Source organism: Halichoerus grypus, chromosome 12, assembly GCF_964656455.1.
Source record: "Halichoerus grypus chromosome 12, mHalGry1.hap1.1, whole genome shotgun sequence".
Lineage (NCBI taxonomy): Eukaryota > Metazoa > Chordata > Mammalia > Carnivora > Phocidae > Halichoerus > Halichoerus grypus.
In genome coordinates, this window is record NC_135723.1 from 88,659,484 (window position 1) to 88,678,880 (window position 19,397).

Consider the following 19,397-nt stretch of genomic DNA (forward strand, 5'->3'; position numbering starts at 1 on the left):
ACACATAGAGCTCTGAACCATCATTCTTCACTAAGGTTGGCTGTTAAGCCAGCCCCAAAGATGAATAGAGAAGGGGATTATCCTCTTCCAGTAGGACACGTGCATTTTCTGGCATGGGAAGATAAAGCTGTCTGATGATAAATTTCCATCTACATTTTAATGAGAAGTGACATGGATTATGAGAGCAACAGAGAAAATGAGAGATAAAAGGCATTCCATTTATTGGACATTTTTCGCCACAACTCTCCCCCTCCACCGTCCTCTCCTCAAAATAGAAAGCCAGAGAAAAGGTAGTCAACAGCGGAGGAATAAGGGAATACCAACGGAAGATTAGAATCTTCCCCTGCATTTATTCTGCATTTCTGAGCCTTCTCTCATGTCACTATGTGCAATGAAAAGGAGTTTAAGTTTCTCGAGTTAGAAAAACCTTTCTGCCCAATTATCCCCTTCATGCTTGGAAACAGCAGCATACTTTGGAAAACATACAAGCACAGAACCTAGATCCCATATGATGAGGAGGATAGTGATCACAGTAAGTTAATAAAAATGGTTAAGACTCATCAAGTACCTACTATGTGCCAAGCACTGCTCTGAGTACTTTACAAATAGCAGTTCATTTAATCCTTCACCAGTACTACGAATTAAGTGCCACTACCTCCATTTTACAGATGAAAATGAGGCCAGAGAGGTTGAGTCCCTGGCCCGGCTGCCATCTCCCTGTCTGGATGTGTGTAACGACTGGCCCCTGGCCCCTGGCTGAGTGGCTCCTGGTGGTTCCCTTGCTCTCTCCAGCTTAACACTTAACGGATGTTATTCCCTGCCTGTGCTCTCACAGCTCTAACCTCTGGTCTGCGTGGGAGAATCTGGCAGCAATTGTAATATGACATCAGATCCTGCTTGATGAGCAAGCTTCTCCTCCTGGCAAAGCAGGGCTGGGGAGGGTGAGATGAGTGGTCTCCGAGGGTCTGGGATCATCTGTGACTCTTTACCTTAAATAACCAGCCCAGGAGACTAAATTCCACTTTCAGAGGCCCACAAAGAGGTAGTGGGAGACCTGGACTTCCTAAAACTAGCAACACCTCTCATTTCATTGTGATTAATAGCACATGACTTTCTTATGCCAATTAAAAGCAAATAAACTGTCCAAACGATTTTGAACTTCGCCATATCTTAACTTCTAAACCCTGTCTTGTCACAGTCAGAATTGAAATGGAATGTGGTAAGTTGTAGTGGTGCGAGGAACCCAAACCTTGGGCTCGGCCAGAAGGTAGCTAAAATCCGATGTGTGTTACTCTTGAAAAAGTGATTTGACTCCTCTGTGTCGGCTCTGCTCATCTAGACTGTAAAATACAAGTAATCGTGTCTCCTCGGTGTTATTGTAAGGATTAGATGAAACGCATCCCGTCCATTGCCTGGCACCTACTAAGGCCTGCACAGATGGGAGTTATCACCATTAAATAAGCTTCCTCGTCCTTTTAAACAATTTGTTTGTTTGCTTCACTCTTTCAAAGTCAAGGTTGGCTGGTCTAGTACATCCCCCCTTTTTTTTTTTTTTTAATCACCCATGTTACTGTTTGTTTTTAAATAGACAATGGCTGTTGTGTTTGGCTTTTTAGCCTTAGAAGTGTTACCTGCAGCTTTAACAAGGAGTCAAATTTAGCAGAGTTAGTTGTTAGCAGCAGCCTAGCCCCAGGGGGGTGACATGATCCTGGGGCCTCCTACAATCTCCCAGGGGCCTGAACACCCTTTGTGTAGAGGTCCCTGGGGGAACTTGAGGACTTCAGTTCTCTCTGGCAGGCTTCAGAGCAACTCATCTGAGCAGAACACCATGATATTATGGCATCTTTGAGACAGAGAAAGAGCACCAGTCAGAAAAGCCCCAATTTATGGTGATGTCTTAGCTCTGAAGGCAATCACTCAGCACCACCAAGCCTATTTCCTCAACTGTGAAGTGAAAAGATAATAGTGTCTATCTCACTGGTATTCTAAAGATCATCAGAATATGCACATGATGGAGGTGTTTTGTAAATTACAAAAAGTTAGAATTGTAATCCATTATTGCTTGGATAGATCTGAGTTCATGAGTTGGCTCTGAAAACAGCTTCACTACTAAACAGGATGGATTAACAGGACAGCCCTGCTGACACAGATTATAACAGGGCAATGTCTCGTTTTGACAGGAAGCCCTTCCCACTTGCACTAATACCATAGACAAAGCCTAGTTTGGATGGTGGTACATAGTGACAAAAGGAGGAAGGTAGTAAGGTAGGATGAGGGTCAGAGCAAGGAGAGGGCATCTCTGTAGACAGGTGAGAAGAGAAGCAGGAAGACAAGAGGAACAGGGCTTTGCTTTTGCTCCAGGTTAAAAAAAAAAAAAGGCAAATGACACCTCTAGGTTCAGATGTATGCTCTAGAACTGGGACACCCTTCTTGAAGGTTAAGACCAGGTACTCACTGATGATAAATATTCAGCTCCCTGGAAGCTTTCAACTTAAAATTTCTTTGACTGCATTTCTAAGTTTCAAAAACAGCCTTCCAAAAAAATGCATTAAAAAAAATATTAGGATTGTGTTTTTTTTGGTTTGGCCTTAAAAAAATTTTTTTTTTTTTTAATCCAAAACCATAATTGTGGCCTACCAAGATGGATTCTCCTCCCATACAGCAAGGATTTAATTTTTCCAGTCCCCTCCCTTGGTGCCTGTTATCCTCTTTTGGTTTTTGATGAAGTGCACATGTTCTAGAAGCCGGTCCTGGGCCTCAGACATGAGCGGCTCTCTGGCCACTGCCAGTGTCCTAATAAGGGAATGAACATGCTCCTGTTGCTGAGGTAAGAGGAGTCAGGCGGTGGAGGATATTTTTGCTGATTGAGGAGGATAAGGTGTGGTTTGGCAGGTACCCTGTTGGCTGGGCTGGCTCCCGACCGAGTTCTTTCTCTTTTTACTGTTCGAATTCCGTAACAGACTGTAAGAATTGTTTCCTCACAGATCCTGAGCTGAGTTTTAAGAACATCATCCCGACACAGATCATCCATGATAGGGAAGAAATAGGAGTTGGGGGTTATGTCATGTTTTTATCATGAGAAGAAGTGAAATGCTCCCAGCTGCCAGGCCTGCTCCTCCAAGGGACTGCCACCACCAGCCAATGAAGGGTGGCATCAGACTCCATCAAATTTGGTCAACGGGGAGAACAAGGAATATACCACTCAGGGTATTGAGCCAGTGTTTAATAAGTGTAAAAAAACTTATCTGCACAATATTAAGTAACACCTACTTTCTGCTTATAAATACTGATATACCTCAATTTAAAAAATAAAAGAAACAAAAAGAACTTGGCGTTAGGATCATAAGGGCGAGTGGCACCGTCTGTTTCCTCTCTGATCTCTAAATACTTGCCCGTGGCTTCTCTGTCCACTCCTGTTTTCTGAATGACTCGACACTACCTTTTCACATAACTGCAACTGGCCCAAACTCTCCCTAAGTCGACCATTATGAATCAGTGTTTCTCAATGTGGTTGTATACTGGACTCACTTGGGGAGCTTTAATGCCTGGATCATAACCCCAGCGGGTCTGATTTAATTGGTCTGGGGCACAGCTTGGGCAGAGGGATTTTTTTTTAAAGGTTTATTTATTTATCTGAGAGAGAGAGAGAGAGTGCAGGGGGAGGAGGGGCAGAGGGAGAAGGAGAAAGAGAATCTCAAGCAGGCTCCGTGCTCCGCAGGGCTCAATTCCAGGACCTGATCATGACCTGAACCAAAATCAAGAGTTGTCTGCTTAACCAACTGAGCCACCCAGGTGCCCTGGGGCAGAGGGATTTTTAAAAACTCCCACAGGTGATTCTAATGCATAGCCGAGGCTGAGAACCAGTGTTCTGAATGCATCCTCTATTGTGTCATCCAGCCCCCAGATGTCAGGACCGGCTCTTTTTCTTTCTGATGTTTTGAAACCTTTAAAGAAAATACAGTATATATATGAAACAGGTCAGACAGGTTTCCTCTCCGATTGGAAGGTTCAGTTCAGTTGTTTTAGGCCTAACAGTAGGGAATTGTGCTTTCAACCAAAATCAACTTCTAGACACATGGGTATTGTCTACACTTCATTTCTCCTGCGTGCAAGAAGTGAAATTCTCTGCCGGGTAGTCAAAAAGCAGTGTATCCCTTCCAACGTCAAATAATGAAGTTACAGTCTTATTAATGTTTTTCCTCTGTGCTTATGGAAATTACTCATCCCTTGATAGCTAATTTAGTTAATAAATGCTTCTTTATCTGGCTTTTCTTTTAATACTAAGCCCGTTTTACGTCCTGGAATTGTGCAGTTGCTGTCTGTGGCGAGGACAGAATGATATGACTGGGGAGTTTTTAAAAATTCTTTTAAACCATCCGTCTTCACAAGTAGGATCTGGGAGTGCAGTACCAGCATGGGGAGAAGTTTGGAACTTTGGAAGAGTCACAGATTAATTTAATGTCCAGAATAACTCATTGCTCTCAACTTCTTTACTGGAAATTTCATTACCAAGGAAGAAAGGTCATTTAGAAATTCAGGAGAGCAGCCTGAGCAAGGAAAATAAATTAGAAGATCATCACCTTAAAACTGACTAACAGGGGGTGCCTGGATGGCTCAGTCGTTAAGCATCTGCCTTCGGCTCAGGTCATGAGCCCAGGGTCCTGGGATTGAGCCCCGCGTCGAGCTCCCTGCTCTGCGGGAAGCCTACTTCTCCCTCTCCCACTCCCCCTGCTTGTGTTCCCTCTCTCGCTGTGTCTCTCTCTGTCAAATAAATAAATAAAATCTTAAATAAAATAAAAAATAAAAACTGACTAACAAGTTATTAGTATAGATGAAATTAGCCTGGGCAAGTCCGTTGAACAAGAAAAGAATAGAGCTGAGGAGGAAACCCAATGGAAGACACAAAAGAAACTACAAAATAAATGGTAGGCAGAGAATTTCAAAGGGGAAGCTATGGCCAACAGTGTCAAAGGCCTCTGTGAGGTCAAATAAAATGGGGTCTATAAAGGGCCATTGGACACTTTGTTTCAAAGTATAACTCTAGAGAGCACAAGCCTGTAATACAATGTCATTTTGAGGTCGTGGCTACTAATGTCTGGATCAAAAATAATATATTATTCTGAGACATTTAATAACCAAACTGAACTGTTCTTTTAGATCTTTTACTAAACTAATTTAAAAAGCCTAACTCTGATACTAAATGTAAAAGTGACAAAACAGCACATGCTACACTGGAATGAGCTATTTTGGGCTATCTTAACAATTTAGCCAATGAATTACAGAATCAGTTTCAACTAGAGCACTTGAAAATATTTCTAAAGGAATAGCTAAATCAAACTTGCTTAGTTCACCTACTTATACTGAATTATTTTTGCTTTCCACAGACATTGCAAAAGGCCAAAACCAACACTAGGCCGGTAGTGAGAAGAGAGAGAATACAGAGGGATATAAGGCATTTACAAGGGAAGATGATACAAGAGGGGTTATGAGGGAAACACATACCCTAGAGTAGCAGGAAAATGTAGAACATCTGCTCTGTTCATGAGCCAAGCCAAGGCCAGTCATCTGACAAGAATAGAGACAGGCTGATTGCAGGTGTGCATACGCACACACTCACACACAAGCTCTTAAAGCAAGCCAGGGTCCCCAGTCAAACTGGAAAACACCAGTTGACTCAATTTGACTTTAGCCCCTGATTATTGACTAGGTTCAAAAGTCAAATATCTTTCCTGTCCATAACCATTTGGTTCTTCTTAACTAGAAAAACACATTTTTCAGCTCTATCTCAAGGGGACTTTCTGTATGTAGTTGCAACATAATGCCACCTACAGAGAAAGTAGCATACAAATGAGAAACAGATTTACAATAAATGCATTAAAACTTTTGCATTGTGGACCAATGAGCAAAATTCTCTAGGTACCTACCCAAGGAGACATTGGCAAGCAGGCTTTGACTAGTGGTTGCTTACAACTTCCGGTGGAAAGGAATTGAGAGGAAATGTTAAGGGTTGAGGTTCTACTTCCTATATTTTTTGCTAACCCTTTTCTGTCTCCATAGACTTGAGGCTGTCACTATCACTCCTAGGTTGGTTTAATACAGCTCTGTTCCATCACTTCATAGTATTGAAGCTTAAACCTGAGAGATTATTTCTTCCCTTGATGAATGATCAGGTTTCAGCTTCTAGAACTCATGATCAGAGAACAAGCCCCATGGGCCATCCAACATGGCAGCAGGCATAGCCAGGTTTTCCTGGTTCATATTCACAAGCCAGTATGGAGCGTCTGCCTTCTTGGCAACCCACAAAGCTTCTGAATATGCCTTTGGGAAATGACCCCACTGTGTGTGCTTTTGTTGTTGAAAAAATATATGCACCTTTGGAACACGCTTTGTGGTAGCCTTCTCCCATTGATAAAGCTTTAATAACACTATTTTTTCAGTAAATACTCAGGAGCCTAGTATAGAATTGTAGGTCTTTCCTTGGTCATGAAACCGAGTCACATTTCATTGATCTATCCTTTTGGGCACCATTGTTGTTCTGTATTTGACTCTAGAACTTTTAAATGGCTCCATGTTGGCCTAGCTATCCTTTCCATGTCTGATTCAGAGAAATCCATGTGAACTTAGGCAATTCACCTCACATGCAAGGAACCGAATTGGGCTTCATCATTGTTAATTAGCCTCCATAATTGCTCTTGCTCAATGTCTTATGCCATATGCCTTTCTTGAATTCAATTACTAAAAAAAACAAAAACAAAAAAACCCACCTTATTAAATACCTACTTTGTGCAAGCAAGGCACATTGGGGAAGAGGGCTAAAAATATATATAAAACATAACTCTTGCTTTCAACAAACATGACATGAGAGATAAGATGATACACAACTTCAAGGCGGTATGTGACAAATGTCTGAAATGACAACAGAGATTTCACAGGAGGGCAAGAGTTCCTTCCAGTTGACTTCCATTATGTCTGTAAGACTTCACAGAGAAGTGGAGCCTTTGAGCTGGCCTTGAGGGATAGAGTAAATCGCTCTAGGTATAAATGGAGAGGATGAAGGAGCATTCTGAGTAGAAGCTTGATCAAAGGAAAGAAAGCAAGAGAGTATGAGATGAAGTTAAAAGAACAGGAAATGAAGCTTGACTAATAGTGATCATGCTTTCTGGCACGGGCACCTTCACTCGGTCCCTCTTTCCAGTCACATGTGACTGGTCCTGAGGGAAGAGCAAGAGTTCCACCCCCAGAGGGGAGGACAGCCCCTGCCTTTTCGCACACTGGGACCCCTTCCAGTTGACTTGTAACTGGATAAGTGGATTTGCGGATGATATAGCTTATCTAGTTTAAATGAAACTAACCTTCACAAAATGGACGTGGATTTCTGGACTTAAAAGAATTTCTACAGGGGCGGCTGGCTGGCTCCGTCGGTAGAGCATGTGACTCTTGATCTCCGGGTCATGAGTTCGAGCGCTGCATTGGGGGTAGAGTTTACTTTAAAAAAAGAGAGAGAGAGAGAATTTCTGCAGAAACTTCAGGTAGAAGGTAATACTAATCCTGCGCTGAGCCCAACAATGAGAACGTGGCAGAGCTGTTAGTACTGCTGTGAGCGCATATGAGCGCTTGCTTCCTCAGCTACACACTTCACTTGTTCCTTTCAGTGAAGGCGAATTTACAACAGAAAGGGGGAGTGTAACTGCTTTTCAGAAGAAACTTGTGCCATGGAGAGGTCTTTTGAAAAATGACCCCATTGTCTGTGATTTTGTTGTTGCAAAAGATGTAAACGTGTAAACCACCAGTATTAGAGCTTCACACCTCACCTTGGAAACATTTTCTAATCTCTTTGCATTTCAGTAGATTTGAAGCTGTTTCTTAAAGATGTAAAACGAAAACACCTTTGGATTACTTTGGATGAGCAACTGGTTGACATCAGGACAGACATAAATTTTCTCAGCAGGTTTCATCAAAAAACTGCATGCTTGGTTGGGGGAGGTTGAATCTTTTTTTTTTTTTTTTTAAAGATTTTATTTATTTGACAGTGAGAGACGCAGCAAGAGAGGGGACACAGCAGGGGGAGTGGGAGAGGGAGAAGCAGGCTTCCCGCGGAGCAGGGAGCACGATGCGGGGCTTGATCCCAGGACCCTGGGATCATGACCTGAACTGAAGGCAGACGCTTAATGACTGAGCCACCCAGGTGCCCCGGGGGAGGTTGAATATATTCATATCATGCTTCAATATGCTAAGCCAATGATATGTTCTTACCGTTTGAATCTATATATCTTTTTTTTTAAAGATTTTATTTATATGAGAGAGAGAGTGAGAGAGAGCACGAGCAGGGGGAAGGGCAGAGGGAGAGGGAGAAGCAGGCTCTCTGCTGAGCAGGGAGCCCGATGCGGGGCTTGATCCCAGGACCATGGAATCATGATCTGAGCCGAAGACAGAGGCTTAACCGACTGAGCCACCCAGGCACTCCTGAATCTACGTATCTTTTAAGGGCTCTTTAAAAAACTAAATTTTGGCTGTCATTTAAAACCAAGTGTCAAGATAAATTGTTACAGAACTTCAAATTACTGATCACAATCTGTTAAACTAAGAGTTTTCAAAAAAGCTTTTATGAACATTAATAAATTAAACATTAAATATTGTTTTTTTGTTTCGTTCTATCCTTTTAAAATTTGTGTTTTTTTAAGATTATTTTTTGAGAGCAAGTGAGAGAGAGAGCGTGCGCATGAGCAGGGGGGAGGAGCAGAGGGAGAGGGAGAAGCAGGCTCCCTGCTGAGCAGGGAACCCAATGTGGGACTCAATCCCAGGACCCTGGGATCATGACCTGAGCCGAAGGCAGACGCCTAACTGACTGAGCCACCCAGGCGCCCCTCTGTGTTTTATAGATCTATAAACATTTAGGATAGCACTATAAATAAATCAATATGCATATATGTGTATATATGTGTGTGTGTATATATATATGCTTAATTTTTTTTAATTTTTTTTTAAGATTTTATTTATTCATTTGAGACACAGAGATACAGACAGAGAGAGAGAGAGAAAGCATGAGCAGGGAGAGAGGCAGAGGGAGAGGGAGAAGCAGGCTCCTCACTGAGCCAGGAGCCCGATGTGGGGCTCGATCCCAGGCTCGATCCCAGGACCCTGGGATCATGACCTGAGCCAAAGGCAGACGCTTAACCATCTGAGCCACCCAGGCGCCCGTATATGCTTAATTTTTTAACTGATAGGAGTATACTATAAAATTTTTTTGAGACCATTGGCTTAGATCTGGGATCGGTACACTTTTTTTGTGAAGGGCTAGATTGTATATATTTTCAAATTTGTGGCAAATATGCCCCCTGTCATAATTACTCAACTCTGGTATTGAAGTGTGAAAGCAGCCACAGACAATATGGGCATGGCTACATTCCAGTAAAACTATTTACAAAAACAGGATGTGGGCTGATTTGGTCCTTGGGCCATAGTTTGCCAGTCCCTGGCTTAGATGACTGAAGGTATTTGCTGAGCTACAGAGTGCCCTAAGAAAGCCCATGCAGTGTCATGTCATAGGTGAGAAAGACAACAGTGATGGGAACCACATAGACTTGTATCTGGTCCTGATTTTGTAATTACTTGCATGAATCACTTCACCTCTTAGACCCTAGGTTACCATGTATAAAATGTGGAGCTTGGGTTGAAAATAACCTCCCAAATCCCTTCTAGTTGAATCATTCCATGGTCCTAATACCTCATCGCCTCGCCACATTTGTGGATTTTTACTAGGACCTGATTTCCAAGCAGAAGCCATGAAAGTCTGATTTAACTCTCTGGGCAAAGTGAGTACAAAACAGTGGAGAAGGTGGCAAAAATAAGAGAGGACAGAAATATTGTTCTAAAAACTGGAAAGTCCCAGCTTATGGCTCTTGAAGGATCCTTTACGGTGTTGCTGTTGTCAGTCATGGTCGGAGACTACTCCTCTTGCAGCTAAGATGTGCGGAGCCCTTGATAGTGGGGAGCTGGCCCCTTATCTCCAGAGTGAATGAAATACCCGGAGTGGAGACTGAAACCAGAAAATCCTCCCTGTGTGCTGCCCGGGGGCCTCTGCCACGGAAGGAGCCTCTCTCCTTAAGCTTTGTAAAATGTTTGGTTTACTCCTGCAATTATGAGGAGCTGTCTTTCTGTGTCTGCCAAGCACAACTGGACCTTCACTAATGCCCTTCACGCACTCCAAGCCCCGGCCAGACTGAACTGTTTGCTTTTCCACCTCCATATTTCCTGACTCTGCAACCTTACCATTTGAGCGCTCTGTATGTGGATAGGGCCTCTTCCGTTTCCCCCACCTCCCCCAGTCCTAAAAAATCCAGCTCAAATACCACTTCCTCCGTGAAGCCTTCTCCGATCCCTCAGCCGGCAATGCCTTCTTCTTCCTCTAAACTCCAAATCACTGTAAGTCTCCTAATGATATTTAACACATTTTATCTGCTCTTGCATTCTTACACGTGTCTTTGCTTCCCTACCAGATTAGAAACTCCTTTCAGGAGTTTAATTCATCCTGGTTTCCACTCTCAGTGGCTTGAACAGAGGAGATGTTCAATAAATATCTGTTGAATGGACGTCCTGATTCTGGCCACCTGAGGGTCCGTTTGCAGTTATGAGGGGCTTTTTCCCACTACCACAAGTTAAGACCCTACCTTCATATCTGGCCCAGCACCCACCACGTCGTCCTCAGAATCTAGACCCCTCAGACACCCCCTTTTGCTGCCCACAGCTCCCCACCCTGATGTCCCACCCGAATTTAACTGTCCTCCCCTCAAAGTTTAGGTCCCACATGGATCACTGGTTTGATTGGGGAGAGGAATGTACACAAGATTAGAAACCTATAAGCCAATGCCAATGCTATAACTTTATAATTTGTAGTAGTTATCTCCCCAACTGAAAGCAGTGCCTTGTGTACCGGTAACAGTTTTAAGGAACTAGTGATTGCTTTAGTATCTAGTCAGGAGACAGCATAAACCTTGTTGGTTAATAATCTTTTGTTGGGATAGAAATCTGCTGCTGTGTGACAGATACCCTCCAGTAATTTAAGTACTGTGCCAGAATGTCTCTAATGCTCGTGTTTCCCTCTCTCGGAGCCCTGGCTGTCTGATTCTTAAGCTGTTGGTGATTCTAATTCAATTAACACACACACACACACACACACACACACACGGAGGTGCTTCATTATTTAATATTGCTCTGTTAAAATGTTCTCATTTTTATAGGGGTCTTCTGTTAACTCAAAGGGAGTCTTTAAGCATGGAAGGTTTTTGTGTGGTTTGGTTTGGTCAGGCTGGCTCTTAACCAAGTCAAAACAAATAGGTGTTTGCTTTTTTCCCCTCTGCAGTGAGCCGGCCCAGTGTTAGGTAAGGTTTCTATTGACTTAGGACGATGATCCACCAAGTGCCGAGCAAACTCCTTGACTTCTTTTCCCAACAGTAGGGAGGTTGGACCCATTAGCAAAGGTTGGCTCCCAAGTCCTCTGCAGGAATAAATGTTCTTTCCAAAGGGCCAAACATCCAGGATTTGGCCCGTCATTTTCCATTTCCTGTCTCCACTCAAGGTTTGTCTATTTGCTACCACTTGTAAACAAGACTTCGCAGTTCTAGCGCTTGGAGGGGGGCTACGCGCCAGCTGGATGTTAGGTGAGTTTGTGCAATACCTCTGGGGTCAGGAAGGTAGTAACCACCCCAAAATATGCTTTCTTGTCAGGGCGACACTCACGTATTTCAGCGGAGGTGCTGGAAACAATGCTCCCGTGTCAGATCTATCAGTATAGTGGAGCTGTCTGTTTCTGAGGAAGAGAGGAAGGATGGAAGGGGGGTGGAGGCAAAATGGGAGGCTCTCCACCCAACGGAAAGAAGTGGAGCCAACAGAGAGTACCGGGAAAGAGGAAATGAAGAGTAAATCTTTTTCCACTTAAGAAAAATGAGAGTGGAAGCAGGAAAGCTCCAGAGGGTACTTTTGGGGGAGGAGAGGATCATAAAAGGCCTGTTATGAAAATCCATTACCCATAAATTTTCCCGCAGTTAAGCCCTGCCTGTCTGGAGAGGATGCGAAGAGTCGTCTCAGCGACACAGGACACGTGACGTCAGTTAGCAGGACCCGCGCGCCGCGGACCGTTTCCGTCGCATGTCTGCAATACCACTTTCCCCTTTCAGGGATTCCCTTTAATTAGTCACAGGTTCCTAATCTCCACTTGAGGGCATCTTGTTTTCGTTCTTGCAGTCGCCTTATTCATTTTGTCAATGTTTACCAATGCGACAGCTGCACCATCATGGGGAGCTAACACCACGTGAAATGATGAGCCTTTGTACCACACCGCACAAATATTTCGAATTTGGGGCTAAGACCTGAATTTCTAGATCACGCTGAGCGTAAGATTCATCTAACATGAGTTTGTATTTTCACATTCAAAGATGGAAAGGGAAATTTCTGTTCCTAGGAGGCTTTGGCTATGAAATTAATCTGCTTGTATATGTATCTGCCATCAGACCCCGTCACTCCAAATTGGCCAGTGGGAACGTGGGGGTCCTCCCTGCACCCTGCTCTGGGGCAACTGTTGAGGCAGTTGGATATCCAGGTGCAGACCTAATGCAAAAGAAAGAACTCGGGGCGCCTGGGTGGCTCAGTTATTGAGCGTCTGCCTTCAGCTCGGGTCATGATCCCAGGGTCCTGGGATCGAGCCCCGCATCGGGCTCCCTGCTCCGCTGGAAACCTGCTTTTCCTTCTCCCACTCCCCCTGCTTGTGTTCCCTCTCTCACTGTGTCGCTCTCTGTCAAATAACTAACTAACTAAATTAATTAATTAATTAAAGAACTGGTAAAATATAGTCTTGCCAGTCACAGACACCTGGGTCTGAATTGCTTTAGCATGTTTTACTTGAAAAAAATTAAGCCCAAGGTTTATTGTCCACATCTACTGTGCGCATTAAAGCAAGGTTGTCCTTTAATAGATACAGTGGCAGGAAACAGCCCCAAGTCAGATTTTACTTCTGATTGACAACATTTTAAAAAGCCTAGGTTCATAATGACCATATTTATTTAAGATTCTTATTATTTAATATTTCTTGGTAGACAAAGAATGCTAGGTTGGGGATGAAGAAAAGGTAGTATTTATGAAAACACAGTAATTGGGTTTATTTCTATTAGCCATGTTTTATAACAGTTGAATAATAAGAGTTGAAAGAGAGAAAAGTTTATTTTAATCCTTTTATTGGCCCCTTAAACATTTCTTACTCATTTTCATTCATTTTGACCAAAGTTTAACATGAATAACCAAGTGAGGAGCAAAGTGGATCTTCTCCATCATCAACCTACTCTTTCCATACCTACGCTTTCTAAACATTTATAAATGAAACAGTGACCTGTTTGGATCTGACCAAGCTTATTGATTTAACAGGGCGGGATAGCGGGAGGGACGCAAAGGCAGTCCTGTCTGTGACAAAATAAAGAGATTTTAGTTTAATCTCAGGAAACTGTCATGGAATTATTCCTCCAAAATCTGTACTAAATAGGTTTGACAGATGCTTTGTTCCTTTCAAAAATAACTGTGATAAAAACAGCAATTCAGTGGGGACGCCTGGGTGGCTTGGTCCGTTAAGCATCAGACTGTTAATTTCAGCTCAGGTCATGATCTTGGGGTCCTGAGATCGAGCCCCGAGTTGGGCTCCCCACTCAGCTTGGCATTCCCTCCCTCTGCCCCTACACCCCTCCACTCTCTCTCTATCTCTCTCTCAAATAAATAAATAAGATCTTCTAAAAAGAATAGCAATTCAGTAAGAAAGTAAATCCAGATTCTGTTCATTTAGTTCTACCGAATATCACTAACCATCTATGGACTTTCAAAAAGAAAATGGTATCGGGGCACCTGGGTGGCTCAGTCGTTGAGTGGCTACCTTCGGCTCAGGTCATGATCCCAGGGTCCTGGGATCAAACCCCTCATCGGGCTCCCTGCTCAGCGGGAAGCCTGCTTCTCCCTCTCCCACTCCCCCTGCTTGTGTTACCTCTCTCGCTGAGTCTCTCTCTGTCAAATAAATAAAATCTTAAAAAAAAAAAAGAAAAGAAAATGGTACCAATTGAATAGTTAGATATTAATCCCAGTCTCAAGAAATGTTTGGAAAACCCTGTGCATCTATCCTTCTAAACTACAGCTGTTCATATAAGCATAGATGAATCTCGGAAATATAGTTTTATGAAAGAAACTAACCATAGAATACATACAGTATGATTACATAAAGTTTTAAGAAGGCAAAACTAAAAAATAAATTGTTGAGGCATGCATACCTTTGGAATAAAACTACAAAGAAAAGTAGAATAATGAAAATAACCCGAAATTTGGGCTGGAGGTTATTTGGAGGCATTTAAACACAGATCTGGATGTGATTGAAGAGGGCGCAAACGGGTCTCCAAGGTGCTGGTGCTGTTTGAGCTGGCTGTTTCATTATCTTTTAAAGCGGTCACGTATTATACATAGTATGCGCTCATTTACAGGTACAATATGTTATGCTAAACGTCTTTTTAATTTAAAATATTGATCCCAAACAATTAGAATCCATATTTTAAAACATTTCAAAACATTTCCTGTGGCTACCTGCATCGATTCAGAAATGAGTCTCTGAACTTGGGCGTCAGCCGAGCCTAGGGCAGGACCATCTGAGAACAGTGTGCCGGTCAGCCCTTAGTTACGGTACAAGCCGGAGTCCGAATCAGAACTGCCAGCGCCCCCAGGTCTCTTCTGACCACGCACGCGCAGTCAGACCTGATCTAGCCGTTCGACAGGACGTTGCGGTCCTCATGATGCTAGGAACCAGCTAGCCGCAGTAGCGCAGAGAGAGGCAGAGTGGAGAGGTGTGTGTCTTCTACTGTCTGATGCTGTTTTCTACTCTGCTGTGCCGCACGTGTTTCCCCACCGTAGTCTGCGGTTACAAAACTCGTGTGATTATGGAATGTCACTGTTGTATGAGGCATGTGGAAGGCGGAGGGTGATAACTGGCAGCGATGACATGTATAAGAGCTCTGAAGGATGCCAGCACACAGTGTCTTACTATTGGGATCCAAAACTTATGGTTGCTGTGCAAACTGTAATAATTCTCAGAAGTGGGGGTGGGTGGGTGGAGATGGGGTAAGGGAAAGGGGAATAGATGAAATAGAACATACCTCTCTTCCTGGGTAAATTTCAATTTTACAATGACAGTCAGCTTATTTTTACCTTCTTGCCCTACCAAAAAAAAAAAAAATATATATATATATAATTATATAGATATATAAAATAAATAACATACAAATATATATAATAAATAACAATATTTTTAAATATATATACTCTAAATCAAAGGAACTTTTCTTTCATTCTATCCTATTTAATTACTAACAGACCACCAATTGACTATTAACTATTAACCCATTTCTAAACATACTCTGCCTTGAAAATTTTTTTTTATTTTCTTGGTTTTTTTCTCCATTGTAATTTTTAATTCCCTTCTTTAAGGAATTCAAGGGGAAAACATTCAGAATTGGACTTTTTGTGCATTAAACAAAACCACAACATTTTGCAGACACCGCATATAAACAAAATCATATTTAAGACCCTGGAATGTTGCTATAAACTTCTTTTAACTTTCAAACATACAGTAAATCTCCGGGGCAAATATGAGTCATTTCAGTAGCTTGGATTTTCCCTCCTGATCACAGTATTGCCTGAGAGTTTGCTAAGAGCTTTGAGCAATTCACAGAGCTGATAGGATATGTTTAGAAATTCTGCTTGCATTTCATATTATGAAAGAAAGTCACCAGGGTTTTTGGTACATGGAAAAGAATAATGAAAGTATGTATGAGTTATTTTGCCCCATAATAGTTGATGAGTACATCTTTAACCCACATGAGGTTTTAACTCTTTAAGTTGGATCCCATATTAAGACCCAGGTTAAGACAATGACATAGAACCAAGAGTAAGGAAAATCAGAGAAAAGTAATTGACTAAGAAGTTGTTCTTTAAAAAAAAATGAAGAAGAAGAAGTCATTATTGAGGGCTTCTCCTGAATCTAGCCTCTGTGAGGAGGGGAGAGCTGCAGAAAGTTGGGGACAGGATCATGTTTGTGGTTGAGTGTCTCAGTTACAACCTGCAATCTCCCCCTCAACCAACACCACCTTCTCTTGGACAACTCCTTATATGAAAGTGGAAATAGTGTGGGATGCAGGGAGGGGAGAGCCGATCTGAGAGTTTAGCGGACTATCTACCCGCCCACAAGTTATTGTGAATTTGCAACTGGTGAACTACTGGTAAGACTGTTTCTTTTGGGTGGCGAATTTATTCAATCCGTTAGAATTTTAGGGGCAGTATTCTCTTTTTAAAACATAGGAATGTGAAAAAAAAAAAACATAGGAATGTGGCACAGGCAATTAAGGAAAGCAGAGAGACTTGGAAACTGATCTGCATGGGGACCTCTTTAAATCTTTAATAAACGGTGCTGGTTTCAGTAGCACCTATACTGAAATTGCAGCGATACAGAGAAGATAAGCATGGCCCCTGCGCAAGGATGACACACAAATTCGTGAAGCATTCCATATTTTTTTTAAAAAAAGTCTAATAGGGGCGCCTGGATGGCTCAGTCGGTTAAGCGTCTCCTTCGGCTCAGGTCATGATCCCAGGGTCCTGGGATCGAGCCCCGCATCGGGCTCCCTGCTCAGCGGGGAGCCTGCTTCTCCCTCTCCCACTCCTCCTGCTTGTGTTCCCTCTCTCGCTGTCTCTCTCTCTCTCTGTCAGATAAATAAATAAAATCTTTAAAAAAATAAATTAAAATAAAAACAAATAAAATAAAAAGCCTTTAATAAATAAGCCTCATTTTAGTGCCTCTGTGGCTTTCCTCACTTAACCTGTGGGTTTGCGTGTGTGTCTGTGTGTGGGTGTGCTTACCAAGCACGAGGAATGTTGAAAAACAAAAGACTTTGAAGGTGACGATTCAAAGTCTGTTCAGTGGTGCTCTTGTCGTCTGTTGCTGTACACCTGTGGTTCTCCAATGGTGAAGATACTGGAAGAGATTCCCAGATTCATGTCCACACCAAATACTTTCTGGAGTCTGATAAATAACTGTTTCAGGTATGAAAGACTATTCTTCAAATATATATAAATGCAGTGATTTATAAGACAGATTCCCTTTTATGTATTGTTGAATTTATAGACACTTTATAAAACACTTTATTAGTAAATAACAAAAATATAAGCAATTGTCATGATATCCTAATGTTTCTTGATATTTTATTTTTTTTAATTTTTTAAAAAATCTATTTAATAGAGAGAGAAAGCACAAGTGGGATGGGCAGAGGGAGACAGAATCTCAAGCAGACTCCACACTGAGCACAGAGCCTGACATGGGGCTCGACCTCACGACCCTGAGATCATGACCTGAGCCTAAACCAAGAGTCGGACGCTTAACCGACTGAGCCACCCAGGTGCCCCCTTGATATTTTAAAAGGATCCACCTCCTTAAAATAGTAGGTACCACTGCTGTACAAGATACAGAAGATTAAATATTTTCTCTGGTTCTGTCAGTTAGCAGTGGGCTGTCTTAATGTATGTTGATCTGACTTGGTTATTTGAAATGACAGAGCATGGGGAATTCTCACTTCAAACCACCTGGAATGACTACTGTGAAGGGTGATGTGACAGAATCTTTCAAATTTAAATGAACATACACTATTCCACTTCCCAGTATCTACCCTATAAAAGGGGTGCCCAAGAAGGCATTGCAGCACTGTATGCAACAGAGAAAAACTAGGAAAAACCCAAATGTCTGTCGATAGGAAAATGGTTAAATAAAGCGAGGGATCCTGTGCAGTAGATGATAAATTATGTCTTGGTGAACTTATTTAGAAAATCATCAAATATATTATTAAATTGTTTTAAGTTGCAAAATAATTGTATCATATATACCATGTATGTAAAAAAAAAAAAAAAAAGAATAGCAAGATTGCAAATCCAAACTTGACTAATTATTTGGTTGTCCAGGTAATTTCTCAGAATAGTACTGTGATTATCAACATAAAATAAGTAAATTTACACTCATTATAGACTCAACCATACTTCTTTTTTATTCTCTCTAGGTCTTTAATGCTCCTAAACATGCAATAACATCAACTTCCTCCCCCTCCATAAAAAATGGTTATTGCTTTTCCTTATTCTATTTTTAAACCTGATTCCCCGATAAGAGATCTTGTTTGGTTAATAAAATACATTTGCCAGCATTTTTGCTTGAAAATTTTGCTGGGATCTACTGTAGTCTCAAATCAGAAAGCAGCAAAATGGAAGAAAAAAAAAAGACAAAATGAAAGGCAATAGGGCATTATTCTTCAGGCTATGGGGAACATGGTGAAAACAAAACAAAACAGCCTATACTATAGGTGAAATTATAAGAATTTTGCCAGTGTTGTGCAAGTCTTGAGAAATATTTGATGGGGACAGTGGGGTGAGGGGTGTATTGGGGCAAGATGACTAGCGCCTTGCTCCAGTGTCTTTTGCTACGGGAGCTTCGCCACTTCGCCTGTCTCTCATCTAGCATAGTTTCAGACCCCAGCCCGTCCAAATGTAGACACTGATTCCTCAGTGACTTCCTTATTTGCCAGGTCTGCAGTACTTTATTTATTTGAACTCTCTGTCTAAACGGCACAGCATGTAACATGATTATATTGTTACTTGAATGTACTGAGGGTGTAGAGCTCTAGTGGTAAAAACTTAAGACGTCTTCGGTGTAAAAGCCACAGCATTCCAAGAAAGTTTTCCCATTGCATAGTTCTGTTTTCTCTTATAACACCAGAGCCTTTAAGCTGCTGGTTCTGGGAATGAAAGAAAAACCAGTCCTCTCTCCTTTTTTCGTACCACTGACACAATCAAATAACATCATGTAATTTTTATGGACTTTTGAGATTTTTTAACACTTACTCTCTCTCTCTCTCTCTCTCTCTCTCTCACACACACACACACACACACACACACACACACACACACTTCCTTCCAAATATTTGATGAGCCATTTTGCTACCATCATCACTGGCCTTCCTGCAGTAAGGTTGATCATATCTTTCGCAGGTGTTCTCCAAGAGATGAGCGAAGGTAGTTAGCAGAAACAAAGCATAATACTCCAGCATGGGTGGGAAAATCATGGATTCTGGCCAATCAAAAATGTTATTTAATAGAGGTGCCTTACCTATCATTTGTGAGTTACCAGTTCTTAGAAGAATAGATGGCAGTAAAGTGGTTAAATCTCTAATAAACATAGTTTAATCATTCTCAGATGATTCCGAGGGACTTGGAGTCCTGCTCTGCCCCAAGTCTCCTGGGAGCAGTAGCAGAATACCCCTGGGCTGCTTACTGCTGGCATTTGCTGAAGG

General features: G+C 42.1%; 1 protein-coding gene and 1 non-coding gene across 12 annotated transcripts in view; both read left to right on the top strand.

Moving 5' to 3' along the window:
• Nucleotides 1–19,397, top strand: part of CALD1 (caldesmon 1) — a 203,326-nt gene that overhangs the window by 140,974 nt on the left and 42,955 nt on the right. The gene's annotated exons all lie outside the window — the stretch shown is intronic.
• Nucleotides 16,478–16,584, top strand: LOC118541303 (U6 spliceosomal RNA). Its single transcript, XR_004920049.1, has one exon. It is a non-coding gene; the product is annotated as a U6 spliceosomal RNA (small nuclear RNA).